Below are 9,811 nucleotides of genomic sequence, written 5' to 3'. Positions count from 1 at the left end.
AATGCAAGGAGTAGGGATTGCCATGCAACAGATGCACTAGAGCTATAAATGTATGAAAGCTCAACAAAAGAAACTAAGTGGGTGTGCATCCAACTTCCTTGCTCACGAAGACCTAGGGCACTTGAGGAGGCCCATTGTTGGAATATACAAGCCAAGTTCTATAATGAAAAATTCCCACTAATATATGAAAGTGACAAAACAAGAGACTCTCTATCATAAAGATCATGGTGCTACTTTGAAGCACAAGTGTGGAAAAAGGATAGTAGCATTGCCCCTTTTTATTTTCTCTTTTTTTGGGGCCTTCCTTTTTTTATTTGGCCTTTCTCTTTTTTTGGGACAATGCTCTATTAATGATGATCATCACACTTCTATTTATTTACAACTCAATGATTACAACTCGATACTAGAACAAGATATGACTCTATATGAATGCCTCCGGCAGTGTACCGATATGGGCAATGAATCAAGAGTGACATGTATGATAATTATGCATGGTGGCTTTGCCACAAATACAATGTCAACTACATGATCATGCAAGGTAATATGACAATGATGAAGTGTGTCATAATAAACGGAACGGTGGAAAGTTGCATGGCAATATATCTCGGAATGGCTATGGAAATGCAATAATAGGTAGGTATGGTGGCTGTTTTGAGGAAGATATAAGGAGGTTTATGTGTGATTGAGCGTATAAAATCACGGGGTTTTGGATGCACCGGCGAAATTTGCACCAACTCTCAAGGTGAGAAAGGGCAATGCACGGTACCGAAGAGGCTAGCAATGATGGAAGGGTGAGAGTGCGTATAATCCATGGACTCAACATTAGTCATAAAGAACTCACATACTTATTGAAAAAATCTACAAGTCATCAAAAACCAAGCATTACGTGCATGCTCCTAGGGGGATAGATTTGTAGGAAAAGACCATCGCTCGTCCCCGACTACCACTCATAAGGAAGACAATCAAATAACACCTCATGTTTCAAATTTGTTACACAACGTTTACCATACGTGCATGCTACGGGACTTGCAAACTTCAACACAAGTATTTCTCAAATTCACAACTACTCAACTAGCACAACTTTAATATCACTATCTCCATGTCTCAAAACAATCATCAAGTATCAAACTTCTCTTAGTATTCAATGCACTTATATGAAAGTTTTTATTATACCTATCTTGGATGCCCATCATATTAGGACTAGTTTCATAACCAAAACAAACTACCATGCTGTTCTAAAGACTCTCAAAATAATATAAGTGAAGCATGAGAGTTCATATATTTCTTAAAAATAAAACCACCGCCGTCCTCTAAAAGATATAAGTGAAGTACTAGAGCAAACAACAAACTACTCCAAAAGATATGACTGAAGATCAAAGAGTAATTGTATAATTATGTAACTATGTGAAGACTCTTTAAAATTTAAGAATTTCATATCTTGGTACTTTATTCAAACAGCAAGCAAAACAAAATGAAATAAATTGACGCTCCAAGCAAAACACATATCATGTGGTGAATAAAAATATAGCTCCAAGTAAAGTTACCGATGAACGAAGACGAAAGAGGGGATGCCTTCCGGGGCATCCCCAAGCTTAGGCTCTTGGTTATCCTTGAATATTACCTTGGGGTGCCTTGGGCATCCCCAAGCTTAGGCTCTTGCCACTCCTTATTCCATAGTCCATCGAATCTTTACCCAAAACTTGAAAACTTCACAACACAAAACTTAACGGAAAATCTCATGAGCTCCGTTAGCGAAAGAAAACAAAACAGCACTTCAAGTAAATGTAATGAACTCATTATTTATTTGTATTGGTGTTAAATCTACTGTATCCCAACTTCTCTATGGTTTATAAACTATTTTACTAGCCATAGATTCATCAAAATAAGCAAACAACACACTAAAAACAGAATCTGTCAAAAACAGAACAGTCTGTAGTAATCTGTATCAAACGTATAATTCTGGAACTCAAAAAATTCCACCAAAATAGGACGACCTAGATAATTTGATTATTGATCTTCTGAAATTGGAATCAGTATTTTATCACATTCTGGTGATTTTGAACAATTGTTTTCGTGAACAGAAAGTTTCTGGAATTTTCAGAAAGATCAAATAACTATCATCCAAGAAGATCCTATAGGTTTAACTTGGCACAAACACTAACTAAAACATAAAAACACATCTAACCAGAGTCTAGATGATTTAATTATTACTAAACAGAACCAAAAAGCAAGAAACAAAAACAAAATTGGGTTGCCTCCCAACAAGCGCTAACGTTTAACGCCCCTAGCTAGGCATAATGATTTCAATGATGCTCGCATAAAGGATGAGAATTGAAACATAAAGAGAGCATCATGAAGAATATGGCTAGCACATTTAAGTCTAACCCACTTCCTATGCATAGGGATTTTGTGAGCAAATAACTTATGGGAACAATAATCAACTAGCATAGGAAGGCAAAACAAGCATAACTTCGAAACTTTAAGCACATAGAGAGGAAACTTGATATTATTGCAATTCCTACAAGCATATATTCCTCCCTCGTAATAATTTTCAGTAGCATCATGAATGAATTCAACAATATAACCAGCACATAAAGCATTCTTTTCATGATCTACTTGCATAGAAATTTTACTACACTCCACATAAGCGAATTTATTCTCATCAACAATAGTGGGAGCAAACTCAACAAAATAACTATCATGTGATTGAAAATTAAGATCAAGATGACAGGTTTCATAGTTATCCTTATTCCTTAGAGCATACGTGTCATCACAATAATCATCATAAATAGGAGGCATGCTTTCATCATAATAAATTTGCTCATCAAAATTTGGGGGACAAAAAATATCACCTTCATCAAACATAGCATCCCCAAGCTTGTGGCTTTGCATATCATTAGCATCATGGATATTCATAGAATTCATACTAACAACATTGCAATCATGCTCATCATTCAAAGATTTAGTGCCAAACATTTTAATGCATTCTTCCTCTAGCAATTAAGCACAATTATTGGAATCCTTATTTTCACGGAAGACATTAAAGAGATGAAGCATATGAGGTACCCTCAATTCCATATTTTTTTGTAGTTTTTCTTTTATAAAATAAACTAGTGATAAAACAAGAAACTAAAAGATTCGATTGCAAGATCTAAAGATATACCTTCAAGCACTCACCTCCCCGGCAACGGCGCCAGAAAAGAGCTTGATGTCTACTACGCAGCCTTCTTCTTGTAGACGTTGTTGGGCCTCCAAGTGCAGAGGTTTGTAGGACAGTAGCAAATTTCCCTCAAGTGGATGACCTAAGGTTTATCAATCCGTGGGAGGCATAGGTTGAAGATGGTATCTCTCAAACAACCCTGCAACCAAATAACAAAGAGTCTCTTGTGTCCCCAACACACCCAATACAATGATAAATTGTGTAGGTGCACTAGTTCGGCGAAGAGATGGTGATACAAGTGCAATATGGATGGTAGATATAGGTTTTTTTAATCTAAAATTATAAAAACAGCAAGGTAACAAGTGGTAAAAGTGAGCGTAAACGGTATTGCAATGCTAGGAAACAAGGCCTAGGGTTCATACTTTCACTAGTGCAAGTTCTCTCAACAATAATAACATAATTGGATCATATAACTATCCCTCAACATGCAACAAAGAGTCACTCCAAAGTCACTAATAGCGGAGAACAAACGAAGAGATTATGGTAGGGTACGAAACCACCTCAAAGTTATTCTTTCCGATCAATCCATTGGGCTATTCCTAAAAGTGTCACAAACAGCCCTAGAGTTCGTAGTAAAATAACACCTTAAGACACACATCAACCAAAACCCTAATGTCACCTAGATACTCCAATGTCACCTCAAGTATCCGTGGGTATGATTATATGATATGCATCACACAATCTCACATTCATCTATTCAACCAACACATAGAACCTCAAAGAGTGCCCCAAAGTTTCTACTGGAGAGTCAAGACGAAAACGTGTGCCAACCCCTATGCATAGGTTCATGGGCGGAACCCGCAAGTTGATCACCCAAACATACATCAAGTGGATCACGTGATATCCCATTGTCACCACAGATAAGCACGGCAAGACATAAATAAAGTGTTCTCAAATCCTTAAAGACTCAATCCGATAAGATAACTTCAAAGGGAAAACTCAATCCATTACAAGAGAGTAGAGGGGGAGAAACATCATAAGATCCAACTATAATAGCAAAGCTCGCGATACATCAAGATCGTATCACCTCAAGAACACGAGAGAGAGAGAGAGAGAGATCAAACACATAGCTACTGGTACATACCCTCAGCCCCGAGGGTGAACTACTCCCTCCTCGTCATGGAGAGCGCCGATGAAGATGGCCACCGGTGAAGGATCCCCCTCTGGCAGGGTGCCGGAACACGGTCCCGATTGGTTTTTGGTGGCTACAGAGGCTTGCGGTGGCGGAACTCCCGATGTATTCTGTTCCCCGAAGGTTTTAGGGTATATGGGAATATATAGGCGAAAGAAGTCGGTAAGGGGAGCCACGAGGGGCCCACAAGGGTGGAGGGCACGCCCAGGGGGGTGGGCGCGCCCCCTACCTCGTGCTCTCCTCGTTGGTCCCCTGACGTGCACTCCAAGTCTCCCATATTGCTTTCTTTCCAAAAATAACTTTTCCAAAGGTTTCATTCCGTTTGGACTCCGTTTGATATTCCTTTTCTGCGAAACACCGAAACAAGGAGAAAAATAGAAACTGGCACTGGGCTCTGGGTTAATAGGTTAGTCCCAAAAATAATATAAAAGTGTATAATAAAGCCCATAAACATCCAAAACAGATAATATAATAGCCTGGAACAATCAAAAATTATAGATACGTTGGAGACGTATCATGTACTTCGATGTGATCAAGATGGGCTCTGCTGAACACTTGACGTGTACTCCAAGGAGAGTATAGGCTGCTGGCATGTTTATCCCTAGTTAGGCAAGCGACCATCTGTAACCCTAGGTACCCCGTGAGGGAGTCCTGGATCCGGGGGTCCTCGGACGTCCGGGCTATGTGACCTGGGCCGGACTAATGGGTCGTGAAGATGGAAGACAGAAGGAAAGCTTGGCGTTCGGATATGTATTTTCCTTTCTCTGTGCACCGACTCTGTACAACCCTAGGCCCCTCCGGTGTCTATATAAACTGGAGGGTTTAGTCTGTAGAGGCAATCATAATCATACAGGCTAGACATCTAGGGTTTAGCCATTACGATCTCGAGGTAGATCAACTCTTGTAACCCCTATACTCATCAAAGTCAATCAAGCAGGAAGTAGGGTATTACCTCCATTAAGAGGGCCCAAACCTGGGTAAACATCATGTCCCCTGCCTCCTATTACCTTTGATCCTTAGACGCGCAGTTCGGGACCCCCTACCTGAGATCTGCCGGTTTTGACACCGACACTGGTGCTTTCGTTGAGAGTTCCTCTATGCTATCGACAGAAGGTTCGATGGCTCGTTCGATCATCTACAATGATGCCGTTTCGGGGGAGACTTCCCCCCGGCCAGATTTTCGTATTCAGCGACTTCGCACTGCGTGCCAACTCGATTGGCCACCTCGAGCAGATCGACAACTACGCCCCTGGCCATCAGATCAGTTTCGGGAACCTAAATTATGTCACGATATCTGAGGAGATTTGATCTTCGAAGGGTTCGCGGCCCCGATCGCCGCTCTGGCCTTAGATCCAGAGCAAACTATCAGGTCCGAAGACGGGAGTTTAGAGCCCGCTGGACTCCCTGCAATTATGGAACTTGCTACCGGAGATCTGGAGGGGACGACATCATCGGCAAACCCAAAGACGAACCGAACTCCCCTTGTCGCTAAAGTGCCGGACTCTCCATCAGACTCTAAATCCGAACTCTCGAGGTCCGCATCAAGCAGGCGCGGCCAGGAGGCTCCCACCCCGGTCAGCCCTGCAGACTCTCGCTTCTCTGCCCAAACCTCGCTCCTAAACGAGGCTCTGGACTTAATGCGAACCCTTGCCATTATGGAGGAATCGCTTCCGAATTACGCCCAGCCCGGACTAGGGGCTAAGAGCGGGGAATTTTACGACCCACCCACCACCCACTTCATAGCCACTGTCGAAGATCTAACCGACATGCTGGACTACGCCTCCGAAGACATCGACGATATGGACGACGATGCCGGAGACAAACAAGGCCAAGACCCTCCGCTTACCGGACGTTGGACGGCCACTTCCACATACGATGTGTACATGGTGGACACACCCAAAGTGGATAACGACGATGGCAAGAAGGATCCGACTGAGGACGAGCCTGCTGAAGCACCTCCGAAGCATCGACGTCAGCGGCGCCGCTCGAAATCGCGTCGCAAAAAGGACAGCAATACCGGCACCAGAGACAATAATACTCCGAAGAACACCGAAGACCAAGAAGCCCCCATCGAACCAACATCCGAACATGATGATCTGGAGGACGGGCAAGTTAACCTTGATGAACCAGTAGGGAACGAGGACTCGGAGGATGGCAACTATCTACCACTCTCCGAGGATGATGTGAGCCTCCGCGACGAAGACTTCATCGTGCCAGAGGAACCCCTCGGAAAAGAATGCTTTAAGCGCCAGCTAATCGCAACTGTGAGAAGCATCAAAAAGAAGCAGCAACATCTCCAAGTTGAACAGGATACGCTCAATGACAGATGGACCAAAGTCCTGGCAGCCGAAGAGTACAGCCTCGAACGCGCAACAAAGAGCTACCCGAAGCGCAAGCTGCTACCCCAATTCGACGATGAGGCCCTGGAGCCTATACCGCCAACGTGTAACACTGCTGACGGACCTGACCGACCACCACGTGGCTGGGATAGAGCGGCAACTCAAGCCGAACACCAGCCCGCACCACCTCGTCGTAGAAGCAGAGAAACAGCAGCTCCAGGATACACCTATGACCTACGATAGGACCTGGACAATAGAGCCGGTCAGACCAGATCAATCTATGGATCACGGGGGCGTGCCCCAGTGCAAGAAGACGGATATCAGGATTGGCGCGACAAGCATAACCTCACCCGGGCTGAAAACCGCATACGGACTTCATCCGAACTGCGTCGTGACGTGGCCCGGTACAGAGGCGCCGCACACCCCCTATGCTTCACCGATGAGGTAATGGAGCACCAGTTCCCAGAAGGGTTTAAACCCGTGAATATTGAATCATACGATGGTACAACAGATCCCGCAGTATGGATTGAACATTTTTCTTCTCCACATTCACATGGCTCGCGGTGATGATCTACATGCCATCAAATACCTCACCCTAAAACTTAAGGGACCAGCTCGGCACTGGTTAAATAGCCTCCTAGAAAACTCTATTGGAAGATAAGAAGACTTGGAAGATGCCTTTAGAGACAACTTCCAAGGCACTTATATCCGGCCTCCGAACGCAGGTGACCTCAGTCACATAGTCCAGCAGCCCGGAGAGTCAGCCAGAAAATTCTGGACCAGGTTCCTAATTAAAAAGAACCAGATTGTCGACTGTCCAGACGCCGAAGCCCTAGCGGCCTTTAAACACAGCATCCGCGATGAATGGCTCACCTGACTCCTCGGCCAAGAGAAGCCGAAGTCCATGGCAGCCCTTACAGCACTCATGACCCGCTTTTGCGTGGGCGAAGATAGCTGGCTAGCCTGTAGCAACAACAGTACCAGCGACCCTGGCACTTCTGAAGCCAGAAACAGCAAAGGCAGGCCCCGACGCAACAAACACAAGCGTCGAAGCCACAATGACAATACCGAAGACACAGCAGTCAATGTCGGATTCAGTGGCTCCAAATCCGGTCAGCGGAAGAAGCCATTCAAAAGAAACAAAGACGGCTCATCTAGCTTGGACCGAATACTCGATCGACCTTGCCAGATTCACGACACCCCCGACAAGCCTGCCAACCATACCAACAGAAGTTGTTTGATCTTTAAATAGGTCGGTAATTTAAACACCGAACATAAGGAGAAAGGGTCACCCAGCGAGGACGACGATGAGGAGCCTCGCCCACCAAACACAGGGGGACAGAAGAAATTTCCCCCTGAGGTTAAAACGGTGAATATGATATACGTTACTCACATCCCCAAGCGGGAGCGCAAGTGCGTGTTAAGGGACGTCTAGGTGATAGAGCCAGTCGCCCCAAAATTCAACCCATGGTCAGCCTGTCCGATCACTTTTGCTCGCAGAGACCATCCGACCAGTATCCGTCACGGAGGTTCGGCCGCGTTGGTCCTCGACCCAATTATCGATGGATTCCACCTTACGCGAGTCCTCATGGACGGTGGCAGCAGTCTTAACTTGCTCTATCAGGACACGGTCCGCGAAATGGGTATTGATTCGTCAAGAATCAAGCCCACCAAAACTACCTTTAAAGGAGTGATAGCTGGTGTAGAGGCCCGCTGCACGGGCTCAATCACATTGGAAGTCATCCTCGGTTCGTCGGACAACTTCCGAAGCGAAGACTTGATCTTCGACGTCGTCCCTTTCCGCAGTGGCTATCATGCACCGCTCGGACGAACCGCGTTCACTCGCTTCAATGCGATCTCGCACTATGCCTATCTCAAACTCAAGATGCCCGGACAACGCAGTGTTATAATAGTCAAGGGAAATATGGAGCGTTCCCTCTGTACTGAGGAGCACACCGCGGCGCTTGCAGCGGAAGTACATGGCGGCCTTATCAAGCCAATACTACATCGGCAGTCAATCCCCTGGACACTGTCAAACGAGTTCGGACTACCCTGCAGAACGATAATCCAGCTCGTCAGGAGCTTGATTAGCAATTCGGCCTACATCTCAGCCCCAACCGAATTGCGGCATATGTACCACGCGTACATAACTACGCACTAAAGATACCATGGGCAAAGATGGAGGCATATTAAAGATAAAGTCCACAATATGGCTCGACCCTATCTGGACCCTCATATCCTCTTTTTTCTTATTTTTATTTTTTTCAGGTTCCTTACAACCCACATCACCTTTCGATGGTACCTAGGGCCCTTTTTCCAGGCCCCTTATGAAAACCCGATCGTTGATCCTCTCAAAGGATAATACACCAAGGAGAAAAGCAGCGCAGACGTGCGGCAGAGTATCTAAAGGATGTTTAAAGATCACCTCTTCCTTTTTAGGATCTGTACACAGCTTTCCCTTGTGCTCGACATGTAAAATAGCCTCGATGCTTATCGCATTATTTGTACAAATACATTTTGACGTATCAATTAGACTATAATGGAAACAGTTTTTCGCCCAACCTATTCGGTACTGGCTTATTTCCTAATCTGTATTCCCTCCTTTTCGTCCGATTGTCATGTACACCTCGGTACGACTTAAATCGCCAGGGGCTCCATTCAGCCACGTACATTTCTTAAAAATAAAATAATTCCGAACACTTTTATAGTACAATTCGGCGTCCTGAATATAGCATTATATGCATCGGCTCTGAATCATGTCTTTGGTCAATAGTTGGGTTGCCCGGCTCATGTGGTTACTGCCTTACGTTCCGCTTATTCGGCTAAGGTAGTAAAGGGAGAACTACTGCGATTGTGTTTCTGGTTCATCCGGATAAACACCTCAGTAGATAAAGCCGAAAACTGACTGTCATGATGCGGCAGAGCTGGTCAGCTATTCGGCGACTAAGTATAAATCTCTTGCTATTTTTCTGTATTTACACGAAGTACCGGTCTTCACCCGGTCAGGCGTCTACAACACCCAAGTTTGGATAATCGAATAATACCAGGGGCTGCCACTACAAAAAAAAAGACACATCCGTGACATTTTGGGCCGAACGAAAAAAAATCTGTCATACATAT

This window comes from Aegilops tauschii, chromosome 7 (assembly GCF_002575655.3).
Source record: "Aegilops tauschii subsp. strangulata cultivar AL8/78 chromosome 7, Aet v6.0, whole genome shotgun sequence".
Classification (NCBI taxonomy): domain Eukaryota; kingdom Viridiplantae; phylum Streptophyta; class Magnoliopsida; order Poales; family Poaceae; genus Aegilops; species Aegilops tauschii.
The sequence above is the reverse complement of the archived record's forward strand: the minus strand, read 5'-3'. Positions refer to the sequence as shown.